This window comes from Protopterus annectens, chromosome 1.part0 (genome assembly GCF_019279795.1).
Source record: "Protopterus annectens isolate FY-2018-M chromosome 1.part0, PAN1.0, whole genome shotgun sequence".
NCBI lineage: Eukaryota > Metazoa > Chordata > Ceratodontiformes > Protopteridae > Protopterus > Protopterus annectens.
In genome coordinates, this window is record NC_056725.1 from 854,405,762 (window position 1) to 854,428,581 (window position 22,820).

At 40.2% G+C, this 22,820-nt stretch overlaps 1 protein-coding gene across 1 annotated transcript in view; it reads left to right on the top strand.

The window, feature by feature from the left end:
• Positions 1 to 22,820, top strand: part of TMEM30A (transmembrane protein 30A) — a 477,361-nt gene that overhangs the window by 452,586 nt on the left and 1,955 nt on the right. The gene's annotated exons all lie outside the window — the stretch shown is intronic.

Here is a 22,820-nt window from a genome sequence, read left to right on the forward strand (position 1 = left end):
GCTGACAGGGTGTCCCTCAGGACCAATCCTATGTCCAAGGTGGTATCCAGTGTGGCCCATAATCAGTCCATTTGCCTACCTTTTTTTCCTAATCCAAAGAACAAAGGAGAACAAATACTGCACTCTTTGGACGTGCACAGACTACTTAGATTTTGTTTGGACAGGACTAAGCCTGTCGGAAAGACTGAACAACTGTTAGTTGCCTTTGCTGCAGGGGCAGAGGGGAAGACCATTTCAAAGCAAACCATTTCTAAGTGGATAGGCCATTGCATTCACTCCTGCTATAAGCACCATGGAAAACCTAAAAGTATGTGAGGCAGCAAACAAGACCAATAAAAAAGCGTTTCCAGGCAGCTCAGCAGGATGAATCACGTGGCAATGTGATTAACCAAATTTCTTTTATTCCACGAACAGAAAATAAAATTGAGTTCCAGACAGGTTCAAATAAAATTGGGTCCCAGACAGGTTCAAAGACAAATGCTAAACACAAGTGCTTTCGCTCGGAATATTCCTAGCTTTCTCAAGTGAAATAATTCAATACTTACAACCTCTACTTAAATAACACCTGGTAAATTAATTAATTGATTTCCATCTGCAGCATTAAAAAAACATATCTTATTTAAATCAAAAGGACATCTAAAATTCGAATGAAATGAATAAATAAGTAACCATTCATCCAAGATCCAAATGTTAAATACTACATTGTGTGCTAAAAATCATAAAATTATCAAAATTACATGTTATACATGTAGTTTAAAAAACCAAGTGATTTAATATTAAACATCTCATTTGCTGTTTCGCGAAATAGTTTATAAACAATGTGGTTCAAACTGCTATGGTTTTCCCAGAATATCAATTCTTTTAGAATTCAAACCATTAAAAAATACTGAAAGCTGCTCTAAAAAATGTAATAACAGACGAAGGGGACTAGGGAATGTGACCAAATGAAAATGGAAAATAAAAAAAAAAAAAAAAGAAATAAAAAATATATATATATAAAAAATCCCCAGTGAACCACAGTCCTAGCCTTGCCCTTCTTAACCTTAACACCAAACTGATACTTATAGTATCATTTAGTCCAGGTGGCTTTCCTGCATCTAGCCTCAACTGCCATATGAGCTCCCTGTATTCCAAAGTAGCTTCCCAGTCCCCTCCCCTGACATCAGGGGTGACCTGCTCAAGAACTATAAACTTCAACTTTAAATTAGGGCAGCTGAGAGAGTGCTTGTAAAAAGCATGATTTTCTTTTTTCTTCTCTATGTCATAGAAATGTTCATAGAGCCTCTTTCTTAATTCCCTTTCGGTTTTCCCTACATAAAAACTTGAGCAGGTCATGCATTGACCTAAGTAAAGTACCCCCTTAGAACCACAAGAGAAAGAACCATGCGGTTGGATATTAAATTTTCTTGATTTAAGGTATAGATTGGGTTTGTTCAAAATTGCATGACACTGGCTGCAGGCTCCACATTTATGAGTCCCTCTGTGTGGTTGTTGCCTGCTCTCATACATCCGTGGTCTCCTCTCAAACAACTCTTTAAAATTAATACCTCTCTTCCTAATAAATTTTGGTTTGGAAGGGAGGTTCTGTTTAAGATCCTCATGAGATGTGAGAATTTACCAATATTTTGAAATCACCCTTTCTATCTCCAGGGCGTTACTGGAATATGTGTAGATAAAAGTATTACCTAATTGGTCTGCGCTGGGTGCCAAAGATGGAGTTGAATTAGTTAAGCCTTTACCAAGAAGTGGTGCATAGGAGGAGTCCCTTAACGCACGTACCTCTGCTGTTAATGTTATCAATAGATCCAAGGGGTACCCACGTTTAAGGAACATAGAGTGTAGCGTTGCAATTTCTTTGTTAAAATCTTCAAACTTACTACACATCCTGGAAGCCCTAATTAACTGCCCCTTAACTATTCCTTTTTTTCTGATAAAAGGGATGTAAACTGTTGTAGTGCAGTAATGAGTTGGAAAAAGTGGGCTTCCGGAAAATCTTAGATTGAAAACCACCAGTTGTCTGGTCCTTATAGATAATGACATCCAGGTAGTGGAGCTCAGTGCTGCTAACAGAATGTGTAAACCGAAAAAAGTTGGTAGTAGTATTTATGTAGCTCAAAAATGCAGCTAGCTCGTTCGCGGCACCTCCCCAAAGGATGCAAATGTCATCCAAATACCTGCGATAATAAACCAGGTGTTGTTCCCAAGATGGTGTAAAAATGTGTGTACGCTCCCATCTATGGAGGACCACATTAGCATAAAGAGTGGCACAGGAGGCTCCCATAGCCACCCCCCTGCGTTGTTTAAAAAGTTCCCCATTAAAAAAGACAAAGTTGTTCTCAAGTACTACCCTCATTAGGTCCACAACTAGGTTGGTTAAATTGTTACCCAGATTGGTCTCCATATTGAAGAAATCCCCAAACCAATCAAGACCCGTGTCATGCGGGATACTGGGGAACAAGTCCTTGATGTCAATTGTGACCATTAACAACTCAGGTGAAAATTTGTCCAGTGGGATAGTTTTAAGAAACTCCCATGAATCTTTACATACGTGGTCCAACAGGGGTACAAACTGTTTTGTTATGTAATTAATAAATTTCCCTAGCTGCTCAGTTATACTTCCTGCACCTGCTACTATTGGTCTGAAAGCAAGGGGATCTATCCCTTTATGGATTTTAGGGATGCCAAATAATACAGGAATCCTGGGTTTGTTAACATAAAGGTAGTTGTAAAGCCTTTCATTTATGGCACCCTGCAGTAGGCAATCAGAAAGTAAGTATTTTATTTTAGAAACAGAAATGTTGTATTCATTGTGGGAAATTAAAGTGTATTGTTCATCATCCTGCAACATGTAATGTATGTGAGCCTCGTAGTTAGAGTCATACATTAACACAACGCCCCCACCCTTGTCCGGTTTCATGATCCTTATACCTTCCTTTCCCAAAAATTTAATAAATTCAGGTTCCTCAACACTGATGTTACCGTGCACTAGGTTTGGTTCATTGGCGGGAAGCCTATGAAGGTCATGCTCCACTAGATCTTCAAACAATTTAACCACTGGGTGTGTGGAGGGGTTTAGAGTGCTTGTTCTAGCAAGCCCTCGATTATTGCATGGTTTACCCTTAAATAAATGCATCAGGTTCAAACCCCTGGTAAAAAGTTTGAGCTCAACCAACATGGATGGTAAATCCCAACTTTTACTGGGAACAAAATGAAGCCCTCGAGTAAAGACCTCAAATGCAATATTATCCACACCAAAATCTGTGTAGTTATAAATAGTGTAATCATTCCTTGTGAATATGACACAATTTCCTTCTTTTGTTTGCACAATGTTGTTAGTACAATCAAGGTTTTTAAAAACAGCGGGGTTTGAGTCAGCTGTTATATCCCCTAATGGTTCAAAATTAGGGACTAATGCTGTTTGTTGCTCCAAGCACCAGGTGGTTTTTGGTGCTTCTGCCCCCATACCCCGGTTCTCCCGGGGTGCTGGTGAAAATCCTGATTAGAGAATTTTCTCCCTTTCTCCACAAGCCTTTCACTTCTTTGGGGAGGGTCGCCCATCTCGTTAAGGAAGACGTTACCCCTCAAATTGCTGTTAACAGTTTCTTGCCCATACTCAACCCTAGTTTTATTAATGGAGGGATAGGCTAAGCCTTCCCTATATTCCATTAAATCCCTTTCTAACTTCCGCATTTTTCTGTTTATTACCTTCCCACAAAATTGATCTACATCATCGAAAACTTTTTCATAGTCATGTCTAATCATTGGAAAATCACTATCAACAGTGACTGCTTCATTCAAGACATTCAATTTGTCCATCAAAATTTTGGCCTTTGCCTCATATTCAGTGATCATTAGTTGTAACATCTCAATTCCAGCCCTGTCAAAAATATCACAGAGCTTTTTGTAGTATGCAGTCCCAAATTTAACGTTGTTGGGAAATTTATAAAAGCGCAACCCTTTGGGTATGCACTTAACATTTACACATTCCCTAGGGTAGTCTATCCCTAATTGATTGCTTCTAAAAGAATACAACTTTTTCTTGAATTCATCAAAGTCAATTTCTACCTTGGAAGCAGTATTTGGAGAGAACGTACCTTTATGGAAAGCAAATTGCTGGCCCACCCAGCTGGAAAAATTGAAGTCTTTTTGTTTGTCCTTAGAAACGTTTCTCCGTGTAGTATGCTCACTTCGGTCGTTGTTGGGAGCCTTCGGCACTTCCAAACTAGTTGAAACAGTAAATATCGTAGATTGTGTTCCATTACGCCCTTCCGCATTAAAAGATGGAACTTTACCTCTTTGAAAAGCAGCATATTGCTGGTTTCCTGCAGGAAGGGAGTCCTCCCCGTTACTCCCTTTCAAAAGACCTCTTAGTTCCGTCAACATCGCAAGAACCTGATTAAATTCGGTTCGAGTTACCGGAGGATCATTGGTGGTGTCCTTCAATAATCCCGGGGTGACCTCTGGGTTGAAAACCTCCGCTTCTGCAGCCATGGAAAAAATGGCAAGACCAAAAAGTATGTGAGGCAGCAAACAAGACCAATAAAAAAGCGTTTCCAGGCATCTCAGCAGGATGAATCACGTGGCAATGTGATTAACCAAATTTCTTTTATTCCACGAACAGAAAATAAAACTGAGTTCCAGACAGGTTCAAATAAAATTGGGTTCCAGACAGGTTCAAAGACAAATGCTAAACACAAGCGCTTTCGCTCGGAATATTCTGAGCTTTCTCAAGTGAAATAATTCAATACTTACAACCTCTACTTAAATAACACCTGGTAAATTAATTAATTGATTTCCATCTGCAACATTAAAAAACAGTTCTTATTTAAATCAAAAGGACATCTAAAATTCAAATGAAATGAATAAATAAGTAACCATTCATCCAAGATCCAAATGTTAAATACTACATTGTGTGCTAAAAATCATAAAATCATTAAAATTACATGTTTTACATATAAAAGCAAAAACAGTAACCTGATCTCTACCACGATGCAGTAAAGCAATAAATGAATGTGCAATCAATAATCCATGAAGCAAGCAAGTAGACGTAATAAAAGTAAGGTAAAAAATCCTTTAATCCATAAAACAGTGGGTAACGGTAAGCGCTTTCGCGTGGGTACAACCACGCTTCCTCAGACAATGAAAAGCCCCACACAACAAAGTTTAAATACCATAAACCAAAGTCAAATTGAAACCAATTAGATTAATTGACAATTAGTATTTAAAGAAAAAGAACCGACAGCCTAGTATCTACACAGCGTTCTTGTGCTAAGAAATATATAATAGCAACTAATTGCAATGTATGTGAAGTCATAAAAAATTTTTTAGTTTCATCCTGCAAGGATGTACTAAAGCAATTTCAAAATCATACAAAATATGCGATCAAATAAGCAAAAAATGCAGAAAAATGCAATCATTTAGAAATTATCTTTCATGACACAGGCACTGAGAAAAATCAGCAAATGCAGTTCTATAAAGTTTTAAACTTTTCAAAGTGAACATTAAATACTGTATTATCAATTTTAGAACCTAAAAATAAGAAATCACAGCTATAATAGCTCTGGTATAAAAGCTCAACAACCATGAAGTACGATTCTACATTAAATAAAATAAAGTAAAAACATATCTACACAGGTAAAAGATGTTAAGATGCCAGTAGCTTCGGTTTAGTTGCAATAAAGTACACTTTAAAAGAAAAGCGGTATTTCGTGGTCAAAATAGATCCAACAATGACCTTGTTTAAAGTCAGATTGGTTGCTAATGGCAACCATATATAGTTGTAAATTAATTAGCTTCAGTTACGCACAATAATAGTGCAGACAAAAGCTGCAGTTCTAGCAACCGCCACATACAACTTCAAAGCAACTAGCCAACTTCTATGATGGTTGTCGAATAATAAATAAAAGCGAAACAATGATTAAAACAACAATATGTAACTATCCCTTAACGTTCATCTAAACACAAGTTATTTAAATTGTTTAAGGTATTTTATTCTAGTTTAACATCGCTGATGTATCAAAAGAAAAAAATATATTTAGAAATAATGAACTACATAACAGAATTGGATAGGTACTCTATTGATAGATTTTTAAATAAAATTTTTTATCAAAACTTTTTAGAAGGAAATATATCATAAATTCATTAACTATAAGTATATGAAAATAACCAAATTAGATAATAATAAAGTTTTTATTTACTCAGGGACAGCTTATACTAAGTAAACGTTATAGGTATGAACTAACCATACAACTTGACTTAACAAAAAAGAAGAAACTGTCAGCTTTTATGAAAGACATCTAAACCTTATCAAGTGTATAAAAAAGTGTATATAGAGAATATTATGACAATAAAAAAGTATATAAAAACTATAAGTTAAATAGACAGGATATTAATTAAATTGCTTGCTATGCACATCAATTATGCTTACCAAATTGAATTAGGCCAGACAAAATTTAAGAAGTATACTATAAAATAACCAAACTGAAAGTCTAAGGCTAGAACAATAAATGTCACTACTGATAATGAACTAAACAGATCATATTTTTAATTATAAATATCATAGTGTAGCCTAAAAAAGGATATATATATTTTAAACTTATAATTAATTAAGCTTATAGAAAAAATATAATTTTTTTAAAAGACAAATTGAAAGCTAAATGGAGATTTTCTATATATTAAAGGTGTATACATGTAATATTTACATTAACGTTTCCTAGCATTCAAGATAGGCTTAATGGAAACAAACGTATTTAGGCCAGGAAAGTTATGAGCATTGAATTTCAGTATCCATCTTAGTTCTGTCAAGGCTAAATTATTAGAGTCATCTCCCCCTCTAGGATTCAGGGGTACTATTTCTAACACTCTAAATAAAAATGTATGGTCTCTATGATTTATTATGTGTTGGGCCAAGGCATTGGTATCTGATTCTTTCCTGATTTCATATAGATGATTATAGATACGGTCAACTAGTCTTCTTTTTGTGAGCCCAATGTAAAAAGCAGTACATTTTGTACATGTAGCTAAGTAAATCAAGTTTCTAGAGTTACAAGTAGCTGATGTATTAAAATGAAAAATAAAGTTCAAAGTAGGGTGAATGAAAGTTATCTCAGAACAAATGTAGTTACACCTGTTGCAGTTACCACAAGGAACTGTACCTATACTCAAAGTGGCTACTCTAGAAGCTGAACTATAATCTTTACACAGTATTTGCTTCAAATTAGGGCAGTTTCTATATAAGAAAGTAGGGTGACTGCCAACTAAATTAGATATTAAAGTATCAGTCATTAAAATGTTCCAATTCCTGCAAACAACCTTTTCTAAACTTTTTACATCACTGGTGTATTTTGTGACGTAAGGAATCTTGAACAACTTTCCTGACGTCTTAGTTCTAAAGAAATTGGGTTTCTTAGGTAAATGTAAGCCTAACTCTGGAGGATACAGAATTTCATTTTTAATAGAGTTAATTAGTTTAGAGTCATAACCTCTATTCAAAAAAAGGAGCTCCATTTTATTAATTTCTTGCTCCAGAGTTTCTCTATCCTGACATAGTCTAGTTAACCTAATGAATTGACTCTTGACAATACCAGGGAACGTATGTCTTGGGTGCATGCTATTATATTGGAGTAATGTGTTGGTCCAGGTTGGTTTTCTAAAAATAGAGGAAATAACCTTTCCTTGTTCATTAAGGGTCAGAGAGACGTCCAGAAAATTTACACATTCCTTGGAAGCTTCCATTGTAAATTTTAGGTAAGTAGTAGTAGTTTCTAAAAACTGCTGGAACTGTTTAAATTCTTCCAGCGTACCTTGCCAAATTAAAAGGACGTCATCTACAAACCGCTTGTAGAATTTAATCTTTTCAAATGCAATATTACTGAAAAGAAATTCCTTTTCCCAATTTAAAACTACCAGGTTTGCATAAGTGTTTGCGCATGGGGTGCCCATGGCTACACCCCAAGTCTGCAAATATGTTTTACCATCAAAAGTGAAAAGATTATTATTGAGTACCAGGTCTAATAGTTGGCAAATCAAAATTATCTTATCAGTCGAAAAACCAGTATCCCTGACCAACAACTCTCTTATAGCTTCCAGACCCAAATCATTGGGGATGGAAGTAAAGAGGTTTTTTACATCAAGAGTTATAAGGATGTATTCTTTGTTCCTAGTGTCAAGAGTCAATTCATTCAGGCTATTCAACAAATGATAGGTATCTTTCAAAATAGATGGAACCACATCTACTATTGGTCTAAGAAACTTTTCAAGGGCATTTGAAATTGTTGCAGTAACCCAATTGCCACCTGAAACAATAGGCCTAAGGGGTAAAGGTTCGACCTGTTTATGAGTCTTTGGTAAGCCTTTTATCATAGGAACAGTTGGAAATTCTATAAATAAATAGCTGTAAAATTCTGGAGATATCTGCCTACACATAAGCAAATCATGTAGGGTGGCATGCACATTTGACACTATAGAATTTATATCTTTCTGAGAAATAATTTTATAAGTGTCATTATCAGACAACATATTAAGCATTAAAGAGATATAGTCAACCTTATTCATAATGATAGTCCCACCCCCTTTGTCAGCAGGTCTGAAAGTTATATCTGAGAGTTGTTTAAATTTCTTAAGTGAGGCCATCTCATTAGTAGTTAAATTTACGTAGGCTATCCTTTTCTTATGGGTGGAAAACAAAGAGTAAAAGTCTCTCTCACAGGCTTTTAAGAAACATTCGAGATTCGAACATAAAGGAGGTGAAAAATTACTCTTGCATTTCAGGGCCGTAGGATCAGTACATTGTGAGTCCCTGCCTTGTTCAGCTGAATTATTTTTAAAAAACAATTTCAAAGCTACACTCCTACAAAAAACACGTAAGTCACATAATACATCAGTCAAACTGCTACATTGGGCTGGAATGAAGTTGAGACCTTTGTTAATTAGACTAGCATCAGATGAATCCATAACATGATGAGATAAATTAACAAATAAGTCAATCACATCCTCTGTCTTCTTGTCACTCCATACTTCTCTTCCGATATCTTCCGCTTCCTTGGCCCTCTGCTTTGCGAACGTCCTCTCCCTTGGAATCTTTGTTTTATCGGGTAGGGTAAAAAACGACCTGCTTCTTGGGTAGTTTTGGATCTGGCCCCTAATTGGTTAGCACGATGTGTATCAACAAACGCTAGCTGATTCGGGGGGGGGTGTGGCAGAAGATGCTGTTAGATTAGGTAGTTCAGCTCCAACAGTATTAGAAGCATTTATTTCCGTAGTAGACGGAAAAGGCAAAAGAAGGTTTTCACTAGGTAAAGCAGGAGTGTTAGAATGTGTAGCTTCAACGCCTGAATTTATGGAGGAGGCCTGTTGCTGTTCATAAGTCTGGGTAGTGTTATGCCTCGGCCAAACAAAAATCTGACCAGTTTGGAAGTCATTAAAATCTCTCTGTAGCTTCTTAAGCTTAATGTGTTTCAATTTATCACTGAAAGAACTGACTTGTGAAAATATAGTCTGTAGTTTCTTTTTAGCAAAGTCAGATTTAAATTTTTCACACAGACTTTTATGCATACAGTCTATTTCTTTACGCAGTTCAGTTTCAAGTGGTAAAAAATATTCATTCAGCAGTGACATATATCTGAAGCCTTGTTCTATGTTTAAGTCCTGCCATTTCTTGAGGAGGGCCGGATGATTGCTCCCATAAGATGGCATACAAAAAACACGCATTCCCCTGGGGACAATGCGGTGATGTAAAGAAGCCTCAAGGTGCTGCCTCTGCCAGGCATATCTTTGCAGTAAATACAGCTTATCTTCAAAGTCTTTAACAGTTAGGTTAAAATCAGCGATATTCTCTTCAGGTATAAAAGTTACAGAATCAGTAGAAAACTCACCAAGCTCCAGAGCCAATAAAGGGTTTGAGACCCGATGCAGCAGTCCATCTGGTATATGTACAATGTCCCTCGACTCCGGTCTATAGTCAAGCTCCACAACCTGAGCATCCATCGTGTAGAGCAGTTACCACACAAAATGAATGTTTCAAAAAAATCAAGAGGCAACTGCAGCTTAAGGAGACCAGGAAACACAACGTAGAAAGTCAAAAGCAAAAACAGTAACCTGATCTCTACCACGATGCAGTAAAGCAATAAATGAATGTGCAATCAATAATCCATGAAGCAAGCAAGTAGACGTAATAAAAGTAAGGTAAAAAATCCTTTAATCCATAAAACAGTGGGTAACGGTAAGCGCTTTCGCGTGGGTACAACCACGCTTCCTCAGACAATGAAAAGCCCCACACAACAAAGTTTAAATACCATAAACCAAAGTCAAATTGAAACCAATTAGATTAATTGACAATTAGTATTTAAAGAAAAAGAACCGACAGCCTAGTATCTACACAGCGTTCTTGTGCTAAGAAATATATAATAGCAACTAATTGCAATGTATGTGAAGTCATAAAAATTTTTAGTTTCATCCTGCAAGGATGTACTAAAGCAATTTCAAAATCATACAAAATATGCGATCAAATAAGCAAAAAATGCAGAAAAATGCAATCATTTAGAAATTATCTTTCATGACACAGGCACTGAGAAAAATCAGCAAATGCAGTTCTATAAAGTTTTAAACTTTTCAAAGTGAACATTAAATACTGTATTATCAATTTTAGAACCTAAAAATAAGAAATCACAGCTATAATAGCTCTGGTATAAAAGCTCAACAACCATGAAGTACGATTCTACATTAAATAAAATAAAGTAAAAACATATCTACACAGGTAAAAGATGTTAAGATGCCAGTAGCTTCGGTTTAGTTGCAATAAAGTACACTTTAAAAGAAAAGCGGTATTTCGTGGTATTTTTTTTTGATGTTTTACATATAGTTTAAAAAACCAAGTGATTTAATATTAAACATCTCATTTGCTGTTTCGCGAAATAGTTTATAAACAATGTGGTTCAAACTGCTATGATTTTCCCAGAATATCAATTTTTAGAATTCAAACCATTAAAAAATACTGAAAGCTGCTCTAAAAAATGTAATAACAGACGAAGGGGACTAGGGAATGTGACCAAATGAAAATGGAAAATAAAAAAAAAAATATATATATATATAAAAAATCCCCAGTGAACCACAGTCGTAGCCTTGACCTTCTTAACCTTAACACCGAACTGATACTTATAGTATCATTTAGTCCAGGTGGCTTTCCTGCATCTAGCCTCAACTGCCATATGAGCTCCCTGTATTCCAAAGTAGCTTCCCAGTCCCCTCCCCTGACATCAGGGGTGACCTGCTCAAGAACTATAAACTGCTCCACGCAGCAGCCCTGAGGGGTTGCCCAACTGCCCTTCTCAGGAGGCAGTCGGGGGCGCTTCTCTGAACACCTAGTCAAATGGGAGTCCATCACCACAGATCGCTGGGTGCTCCGAATTGTATCCAGAGGATATTCAATCCCCTTCTTAACCTCCCCTCCTCGATCACGAGGAATCCCCGATGTCCAACCCGGTCAGAGGGATGCAGCAGCTATAGAAATTCAAAAGCTGCTAAGAAAAAGAGCAATCCAGCTCGTCCCCCCAGGGCAGTCCGGATTAGGGTTTTACTCCAGGTTCTTTTTGGTGCCAAAAAAGATGGGGGACCTAAGACCCATACTCTACTTATCAACACTGAACCTGTTAGTACACAGAGAAATTCCGGACGGTCACTATTCAATCTATCCTCCCACTGTTACAGGAGAATGACTGGATATGCTCAATAGACCTCCAAAACGCATACTACCACATTCTTATGCACAGACTATCCAGGAAGTTTCTCCGCTTTTGGCTAGGAACCAGTCACTTCTAATTCAGGGTCCTACCCTTTGGTCTCACCACAGCCCCCAGGGTGTTTACCAAGGTCATGGCAGTAGTAGCGGCCCACCTGAGACTTCAGGGCATACAGGTCTTCCCGTACCTCGACGACTGGCTCCTTACCGCCCCCACCAGGCATCAACTTTGCTCAAGCAGAGATTACCTGTTAAAACTAGCTCAACAACTAGGGATCTCGATCAACCTCAGGAAATCATCCCTGCAACCCACTCAAATTTTGGATTTCATAGGGGCCAGGATAGACGCAACACGATCCAGACTTTTCTTGTCCACCGACAGGCTACGCAATCTTTACCTCCAAATCTTGGACCTCTTACAGTCCCCTGCACCACCGGCCGTATTGATCCTGAGGGCCCTGGGATCCATGGCGGCCTGCCATTACTCTATCTCTGTTCGCCCGTCTAAAGATGAGAATCCTTCAGTGGACTCGAGTGCAACGGTCTATTCTTTTTCAACCCCTGTCTACCCCTATTCCTCTCAGCAGGGTGTGCAAGGAGTCGCTCCTCTGGTGGCTTCATTCCACAGACCTTCGTGAAGGATGCCCTTTCATCCTACCTCCCCCACAAGTCACGGTGACCACGGACGCATCTCTCCTCGGGTGGGGAGGCATTACAGGGGCAGACCTGTCCAAGGCACGTGGACTCCCACAGAGACCTCACTGCATATCAATGTACTGGAGATGAGGGCGGTGCTTTTGGGGTTGCAGGCTCTCCATCACCTTCTTCCTCCGGGTACGATTGCAATTCAGTCAGACAACATGTCTGTAGTCTAGTACATAGACAAACAGGGGGGAACCAGATCCTATCCTCTTTGCAGGGAAGGCCATGAGAGTGTGGGAATGGGCGATCTCCACCAACCGCTTTCTCATAGCAACGCACATTCCAGGTCGGTCAAACATCTTGGCAGACAGGCTGAGTCGAACGATTCTCTCACCTTACGAGTGGTCTCTGAACCCAACAGTAGCGAACCAGATATTCCTCACCTGGGGTCAACCTTGGTGCGATCTCTTCACTTCGCCTTCAAACGCAAAATGCAGCGAGTTCTTCGCTCTGATTCCCCCACCAGGGGAAGGCCCCAGAGACACTCTAGTTCATGCTTGGCCATCCGGTCTTCTCTATGCTTATCCCCCTCTTCCCTTGATAGCAAAGTTCCTACAGAAAACTCGTCGGTTGGGGAGCAGAGTTATCCTCATAGCCCCATTCTGGCCTTGCCAGACCTGGTTCCCTTACTTACGGTCTCATCTAGTACATCCTCCCTGGATCCTAGATCCCAGTCCAGATCTGATTTCCCATCCACTGGGGCTCAAGACCCCTGATCTGGGTCATCTCAAGCTTTCAGCTTGGTTGATCCAGTTCCCCTAATGGCTAGGACTCCCAGATTATCCTCCTCTGTTAAGGCCATCCTGTTGGCCGCGCACAAACCATCCACCAGAAAGATCTACAAGAGTAAATGGAAGCGTTGTTCCATCTGGGCAGAGATTAATCTAAATCCTTTCACGGCCCCCGTCCCAGCAGTTCTAGACTTTTTCACATGCCTTTCAGCAGGGAGCTAGTGCGTCCACTATTAAAGTCCAGCAGGCAGCTATCTCTCATTATCACATAGGTAACAGTTCAGGGCCTCTGGCTTCATCCAAGATCTGTAAATCATTCATGAATGAGGCTTCTTGTTACGACCCCCGATTAGAGATACAGTACCTCCATGGGATCTTACCATAGTTCTTCAAGCTCTAACTGGGGCCTGATTTGAACCGGCAGCCACAGTGGAATTAAAGTATGTATCTTGGAAGACAATCTTCTTGATTGCCATTACTTCCGCGAGGAGAATTTCCGAACTTCATGCTCTGTGCTGTAAACCTCCTTACATCATTTTTTATAAGGACAGGGTCTCCCTCAGGACCAATCCCTCCTTCCTGCCCAAAGTATCCTCAGAGGCCAATATCAATCAGTCTATCAATCTTACCGGTCTTCTTTCCAAATTTTCAGAATAAAGGAGAGTACAGACTCCATTGTTTGGATGTTCACAGACAACTGTGTTTCTACCTGAAAATAACTGCAGATATCAGAAAATCTGGCCAACTTTTTGTGTCCTTTGCAAAATCGCGTTTGGGAAAGCCAGTCATTAAAGTTTCATTAGCGAGGTGGATCTCCCAATGCATTCTCCTCGCCTACAAAGGTTCCGGTTGTCCTGAGCCCCTAAAAGTGCGAGCCCACTCTACACGATCTATGGCTATCTCTGCTGCCTTTTGGTCAAGGGTCTCTTTAGATGACATTTGCGCCACAGCAACTTGGGCTTCTTCACATACCTTCATTTCATACTATAAATTGGATCTCATATCCAGAGGACGTGCTTCTTTTGGCTCCCGTGCTTCTTTTGGCTCTGCAGTGCTCCGGAATATCCTTCCATAAGGGCCTCCCAAGCTACGGGTAGCTGGGGACTCTGTCCCACAGGTTGTAGACCAAATGAAGTTAGCTACTTCAGATAAAGAAGTTATGTACTCACCATAACGTTCCATCTGAGTAGGTAACTTCATTTGTCTGCAACCGACCCTCCCTCCTTCCCCCAGACCTAGGGTTTGCTAGTTACGAGCCTGTGTATATCTTGTTCAGTCATCACCCTTGCAAAATGATAAGGATTAATAGGTTATAGAAACTGTCTATTGCCTTCTCTGGCAAACTCGATCTGAGGGTTACAAGGAGGTAGCTGGGTATTATGGGTAAGGGGGAGGAGCTTGGAGCTAGGATCTGTAAGCTTGGAAAGCTACCGGCTCGGATCCGATGCCCACAGGTTGCAGACGAAGTTACCTACTCAGATGGAACGTTATGGTGAGTACATAACTTCTTCTTTTTTAGAAACCCTGCTGCTGATCCTGAAACTATTTCACAGGGTCCAAAGGGAGTTAAGGCCTCAACAGCAAAAAATCCTACCCTCTCTGACAGAGATTCAAGGGCACTAGACAGAGGGGGGGGGGGTTATACATCTGCAACCTTGGCAATCAGGGCCTTAAACTGTCAATTTCATATGCTTAAGTACCAACAACATGTTATGGGATTGCTGAATCAGAAAATGATGATTTCGGAATGTGCAGAAAATAAAGAATTGCAGGAATTATTGCATGCAGCTGAACAAGTTGGAAAGCATACTTTGCAATGTGGTTTTGATTCCTTAGAGGCCTCCTGCAGGGCCGCAGTTACTGGATCTGTGATTAGGAGGCATGCCTGGTTAAAGGAACAAAATTTGCCTGATCATGTTAAAGCTAAATTGCTAGATGCACCTTTACAGCATGATTCTCTGTTTGGTATTAAGGCAGAAGAGGTTTTAAAGAAAATGGAAGACAAAGCTAAGTGTATGCAAACTGTTAAAAGACTTCTTACAAGTGCAGCCACCAAGATTCAGTAGACACTGGCCTACAAAAAATGGTCTTTTCCTGTGTGAGACAGTGCTCAAAGGGGCAAATCCAGACACCGTAAGGGTTTCAGATACCAGGCGCAAGATTCATACAGGTCAAAGCAATGGGGCGCTTCCACCTCCAAATCTGGAGGAGATGATGCGCAAACCTACAGAAAGCAATCCCAATGACTTTCCTCTGCCTACACCAAGCACTTATCTTTTGGCAGCACCCATAGGGGGAAAATTAGCACTTTTTGCTCAAAATTGGCAGTTAATAACCCAGGACAAGTGGGTACTAAACATCGTATCACAGGGGTACAGATTCCATTTCCACACTCTGTCAGTGGCAAATGGTTGGCCAGATCTGCCAAAAAATCAATGGGCAGAGGCACAGAAACAGGTTACGTCCCTCATGGATATGGGGGCCAATCAGACAGTACCAGAACAGGAAAAAGGACAAGGTTTTTACTCAAGACTGTTCTTGGTACCCAGAAAGGGCAAGGCCTGGTGGCCAGTACTGGATTTATCGATTTTGAACACATACCTGGACAAATGCCGCGGTGGTACGGCTGTAACGTTACCTCACAGCAAGAGGTTCTCCCGTTCGATTCTCGGCTTGGTTTGGGGAGTGCCTTCTGCGTGGAGTCTGCATGTCCTCCCCGTGGTTGGGTAGCATTCGAAAGACATGCGTGTGTAAATGGGCATGCCTTCGTTGAAGGTTGGGTGTCGAGCTGGCACCTCAGCATTTCGTAAAAATCTACTGCCAATCATTAGCGGACCGGAGTTCCACTGTGACAACCCCTAACCGGGAAAAGCCGAAAGACAAACAACAACCTGGACATTCCAAAATTCAAAATGCTGACTTTGCAGCAGCTTCTGCCCATGCTGGGCAAGAATAATTGGCTGGTGACTGTAGACCTAAAAGAGGCACACCTGCATGTCCCAATAAGACAATCGTGGAGAAGATGCCTCAGATTCAAGGCTAGCTTAATGCATTACCAATTTTCTGTACTGCCCTTTGGCTTATCTGTTGCGCCCAGGGTCTTTACAAAGTGCCTGGCACCAGTAATTGCATTTTGCAGACAAAGAAGTATACAAATATATCCTTACTTGGACAACTGTCTCATTCAAGCAGAGAACAAGGACAGTCTTCTTCGACACCTGGCATTTGTAAAAAGGCTTCTAACATGCCTAGGCTACACAATAAACGAAAAGAAAATACAACTGGTACCCTGTCAAAAGATAACATTCCTGGGTGCAAGCTTAGATACAACTGCCCAGATGGCTTACCTCACGCCAGACAAGTAAAGGCAACTGACTACTTACTTCAAACTGATGGCAACAAAAACCAAGTCTTCTGCAAGACAAATTCTGCAGGCTCTGGGCTTCATGGCATCCTGCATCCTACTAATTCCATATGAAAGACTGCATATGAGGAAACTTCAATGGTACCTAAAAAGTTTAAGGAGTCAACATTCACAGTCTGGAAACAATGATTCCTCTCATTCCCTGCCTGCAACAGGAGTTTCTATGGTGGGCAAAGGCATGTCACCAAAACATGGGACTGCCCTTCACTCTACCCCCTGCCAGCCAAACCTTAACAACAGACGCATCAGATTATGCCTGGGGAGCCCACATGGCAGGAAGATGCATTCAAGGCTTATGGACACCAAAACAAATGCATCTACATATCCACCAGAAAGAGATGCTAGCTGTTCAAAATGCCCTAACAGCCTTCAAGGACTTACTTCATCCAGACAACTACTGATAGACGGACAACACCACAGTCATGTGGTATATAAACAAGCAAGGGGGCACATGCTCATACACCCTTTGCAGATTAGCCATGGCACTGTGGGACACAGCTTTGACCTACCAAATACATCTTCAAGCTAAATTCCTGCCAGGAAAACAAAACACTCTGGCAGACGACTTAAGCAGAAACCTTATGGATCCTCACGAGTGGAAACTAAATCCACAAGTCTTCAGCATGATAACAGAGAAATGGGGGAGCCCAGACATAGATCTATTTGCCTCTCCTCAAAATTATCAATTGAAAAGATTCTGAGCAAGGACTTATCACAGACCGGCATGGAAAGTGGACGCCCTATCCTTCAGTTGGAAAAACCTATCAATTTACGCCTTTCCTCCTCTGCCTATTCTACCCAAGGTCCTCCTAAAAGTCAGACAAGAGAAGCCAAAGATATTAATTGCCCCGGACTGGCCCTGCCAATACTGGTTCCCAATCCTAAGGAACTTGGCTCAATACCCAGCTTGGACCTTGCTTCAAAGACCACAACTCGGATCCTGCACAATCAACTACAGACTCTGAACCTGGCAGCATGGCTAATCGTGTAGTCATACAAACAACACCTCTCAGTTAAAGCTGTGATGGATGTCATTTTGGAAGCCAGAAGGCCTAGTACAAGAAAATCTTATGCTGATAAATGGAAGAGATTCTGTGCTTGGAATCAAGCACAAGGAACTGATACAGCAGAACCAAATGTTCCTCGGATATTACAATACTTAACTGAGATGCTTGACAAAGGCCTGTCTTTCTCATCAATCAAAATCCATGCCTCTGCCATTTCGGCTCATTACAATAGAGTCACCAATCTTTTCTCATCCTTTATTAAAACAGTATCTTAGAGGAGCCAACAATTTTAGGCCTCCTAGAAGATCACTATTACCTGCATGGGATTTCAATTATTTGTTGGAAAAGCTCACCCTGCCTCCATTTGAACCAGCTGCTACCTCTGATCTAAAGTTCTTATCATGGAAAACAACTACTAGCAATTACTTCAGCAAGAAGAGTTTCAGAGCTACAGGTCCTCATGGCTGTAGAGCCTTTTGTCATATTTTACCCAGACAGGGTGTCTCTGAGGACCAATCCTACTTTTATGCCTAAGGTGGTTTCCAGTGTGGCTCTTAACCAAACAATTCATCTGCCAACTTTTTATCCAAATCCGCAGAACAAGGGGGAGAGAATTCTGCATTCCTTGGACGTACACAGACAGCTAAGATTCTTTTTGAGCAGGACAAAAGCTCTAAGAAAAACTGAGCAATTACTAGTGTCATATGCTGCAGGATCAGAAGGAAAGGCTATTTCAAAGCAGACAATTTCAAAGTGGATAAGCCACTGCATCCGTTTCTGCTACTTACACCATGGTAAATCTGTACCCAAGGGCATTAGGTCTCATTCCACCAGAGCTGCAGCTACTTCAGCAGCCTGTCTCAGAGGAGTACCAACCAAAGACATTCTAGAGGCTTCTACTTGGAGTTCTGTTCACACCTTTACAAAGCATTACCATTTGCCTCTCTGCTCTAAGTCCTGGGCAGGCTTTGCCACTGCAGTGCTGCAGGGCCTTATAGCCGCACCTAATGCTGTTTAGCTCCAGCCTCCCAACCATAGCTTCGGGATTCTACCAAAATATAATGACTGCAACAGTGAAACACGAAGAACATAGTACAGTTGTGTACACTTACCATAAATGTAGATGTTCCAGTGTATTCACTGCTACCTTTTTGGGGGCACCTGACATTAGGGGCAAGAAAAACTAAAGAAAATGGCATCTGCTGCATGTTTTATACCCCTGACGACCTGACATCATGGAAGAGAAAACTGCCACTGACGTAGGACCCAAGACTTTGGAATTCAGGCCGACTGAGGGCAACCTGCCAGCAGATTACCCAAATGTAATGACTGCAACAGTGAATACACTCGAACATCTACATTTATGGTAAGTGTACACAACTGTACTTTTCTTTTCCTTGGACTGGATTTTTTTCCTGTATGCATTTCCACCCTTTCCACTGATATCTGGGGTACATCTGTAAATTCAGAAGGACCCCCCCCCAATCATTGTGGTGACTCCCTTCTGGCACAGGCAACATTGGTCCTCAATTCTTTTGGAAATGACCAGGGGCAATTACCAGAAGGTTCCTCACAGAATGGGTCTTCTTACACAAGAATAGAGGCATTTGATACACAGCATCAGGTACTAATGAAGCAACAAAGCCTGCTATTAGAAAATTGTGTATTTGCAAATGAAAAAGGTTTTCTAGTTGATGCCAACAACGTAATAGTTGTGATCTTGTCTTACAATATTTGAGTGAGTTGCTATCCTGTGGCCTTTCTTATTCCTCCACCAAGGTTCAGTTATTGGCCATTTAAGCATATCTGCCCATGGATCCTCCTCTTTCATTGCATTCTCATGTCAGAATATTTTTTAAAGGGGTTTTGCATAAGAGGCCTCCAAGAAAACCAATGACCCCTCCTTGGCCTTTTAATTTAGTGTTAGAGAAGCTAACGCTTACTCAATTTGAACTAGCTAATCTGACTGACTTTGAGGTTAACATTAAAAACTGTTTCACTGATTGCTCTTGACATTTGCAAGAAGAGTATATGAGTTGCAAGCTCTGATGGTGACTCAACCCTATGTGGTTCTCGAGAGACAGGGTTTCTTTGAGAACGAATCCTTCCTTTTTTGCCTGAAGTGGTATCCAAGTTTACTTTAAGCAAAACTATCCATCTCCCATTTTCTTTTTCTTGAACCTAAAAATGAAGAAGAAAAGCCATACTTTGAATGTCCACAGGCAACTCTGGTACTATATTGACAGAACTAAATCTTTGGATCAGTTGTTCATCTGTTGTGACAGTAAGAAGAGACAACCTGTGTTTAAAACAGACTGATTCAAATGGCTGCCTCAAGATATTTACTTTTTGTATACTCACCACAACAAACCTATTCCAGGCATGATCAAGGACCACTCTACTAGGGCTTTGCCTTCACCTATGGCTTTTTGGAAAGGGTTGTGTTTTAAAAGTATTCTAGATGCAGATCTTTTCTTAATCTGTTTGTGAAGGTCCCAAAATTCAAAATGCTGACCTTTCAAAAGTCTGTTCTCCCTCATTCCTCCTCTGAGTTTTTTGCAACATTAGAGCTAAAGGATGCTTATCACATCCCCATAACCACAGGCTTCAAGACTTTTCTCAGGTTCTCTTTGTCTTCATCACCCTTTGGGTTATCTACAATTCTATGCATGTTTAACAGTGTTTAAATCCAGTGATAGCTCATTGCAGACTACATGCCATTATCATATTTCCTTATTTAGGTGACTCTTATCTTTGCAGAATGTTTTTCCAGATGTCAAGAATCTTTAACATGGGTTTTCTGTCTTCATTCTGATCTGAGAGTCTAGATAAATGTTCAAAAATCCTCCTTGACTCCATCACACAGAATTGTGTTTCTTAACGGTCTAAAAGACACCTCTCAGCAAAACACTTTTCTGACCAAAAAAAGGTACTTTTTTATCTGGAAACTTTGAGCATCTCCAGTCAGTTTTGGACTTTAGCAAGAGAATATCTCCGGATCATTTGGTTCAGGGCTTCTTTGACTCTCATAATTCCTTTTGCTATGTTACACATGAGAAATTCAAAAACATAGACCCAACATATTCATTTACTGGAACTGACTGCCATAATTTCTCTCGGTGGGTTACACTTGAGAAAAATTCAATGGTTTATTTAAAAAAACACATGGACCCAACATTTTCATCCTCTGGGATTTAAAATTCCAATTTTATGCCTTATCAGAAAGGAACTGCACTGGTAGAGTAAGCAAAAGGCCTTAAATGCAGGTTTCCCCTTGTTTCCCGATCTCAAGTCGGTCAGTAGCTACAGGCTCCTCACATTTTTGTTTCTGGAGCAGTTTCTCTTTTAGGGGTAAAGGTGCAAGTCCTGTGAAACTTTTCAGGTTGAACAATACATGTATGTCAGAGATGTTGGCTATGGTCCATGTCTTACAATTTCTTCATCTGTGGTCCACAGTACCTCTAGTCAGCACCACAGTGATGTCCTACATAAACAGGGTGGCACCAGGTCATACCATCTGTTCACTCTGGTTATAATGGCTTAGGAGGTAGCTCTCCAGCACTCCTTAACCCTCCAAGCATCTTACATTATGTCAGAGCAAAATATAGTGGCAGGTGAGTTGAACAGGAACAGGACAGACCATTGCAAATGGAAACTGAATGGGGGGGGGGGGTCATCTAGGAATTGATCCAGAGAATAACTCAAATGGATCTGTTGGTCTTCTTTCAAACCAGACAACTGAACAAATTCTGCACCTGGATTCCTTGCATGGAAGCCTGGAAAACAGAGTCATTCTTATTCTCATGGTTTTTAAAATTCCTTTATGCATTTCTGCACTTTCCACTGATGCGTAGGGTATTTCTGAAGATTCTTAAGGACTTTCCCCAAGTCTTTGTAGTTGAACTCCCTTTTGGCCCGGGCAGCATTGGTTTTTATTTCTTATGGAACGGACATTACCACAAGCTTCCTCACATACTGGAACTCCACACACAAGACAAGAGGAGTTTAATACACCCCCATTCTCAAACAACTTCAATTAACTGCCTGGAAGATTCTGTTTTTATACCTCATTCATCAGGTACTAAAGGAAGCAAGAAAACCTGCTACTAGGAAATCTTGCATTGGTAAGTAGAAAAGATTTTTAGTTGGTGTCTAGCCAGTAACCAGTTCCCCATCAGGGATTATGTACCACTGGTTCTGACATATTTGTGTGAGTTACTTTCCACTGGCCATTTTTAGTCCTCAAGTCAGTGAACATCCTTATGCCATTTCAACATGTCTGCTCATGGATCCTCCCATTTCATCTTTGTTTTTAGTAAAACAGTTTCTGGAGGGAGTTTTGCATCTTAGGCTTAATTGAAAGCAAGTGGCTCCTTCCTGGGATCTTAACTTTATGATGGAAAAGTGAACTTATGTCTTCCTTTGAACCAGTTCATCAGGTGGACTCAAGATACATTACATGACATCTGCAAGAAGAGTGTGAGTTGTAAGCTTTCATTGTGGATGAACCCTTATTTTTGCCCAAAGTTGTTTCACCGTTTACTTTAAAACAAGCCATCGGCCTCCCATTGCTTTATCCATATCTCTAGAACAAGGGAGAGAAGATTCTTCATACTCTGGAAATACATATGCAACTCTGGTACCATCTTGAAAAAAACAGATGTTTATCCCTTATGAAGGGACAAAGAAGGGGCAACCCATATCAGAACAGACTCTTTCAAGATAGTTGTCTTTGCTATTGCTTTTTATTATACCCACCATGGCAAATCTATTCCAAGCAGCATCAAGGCACATTTTACTAAAGCCTTGGCTTCTGTGACAGCATACTGGAAAGGGGTGAACTGTAGAAGCATTCTGTAATCAGCAACATGGTCTTCTGTGAATACTTTTACAGAGTATTACAAAATGGATTCCTTTTCCTTGACCATGACGGACTTTTCTAGGGCCACTCTCCAGGGGATCATAGATCCTTAAGATTCTTCCTTCCATGTTTGATGGTCTTGACTAACCAACCCATATAGCCAAAAGAGTGAGAATGATGAACATAATACAGTTGTGTAAGCTGCAGTTAACATAACAGTAGTTGTTTGAATTCCTCGGTGCTGTAGTAGCCTCACTCACCCACCACACCCTTCTGTATATAGTTATTGAGGTATAAAGTTTTGGTGTTACATGATTTATCGCTGCAGAAATTTCATTGCCTGCTGGTGTTTGTCATTAGT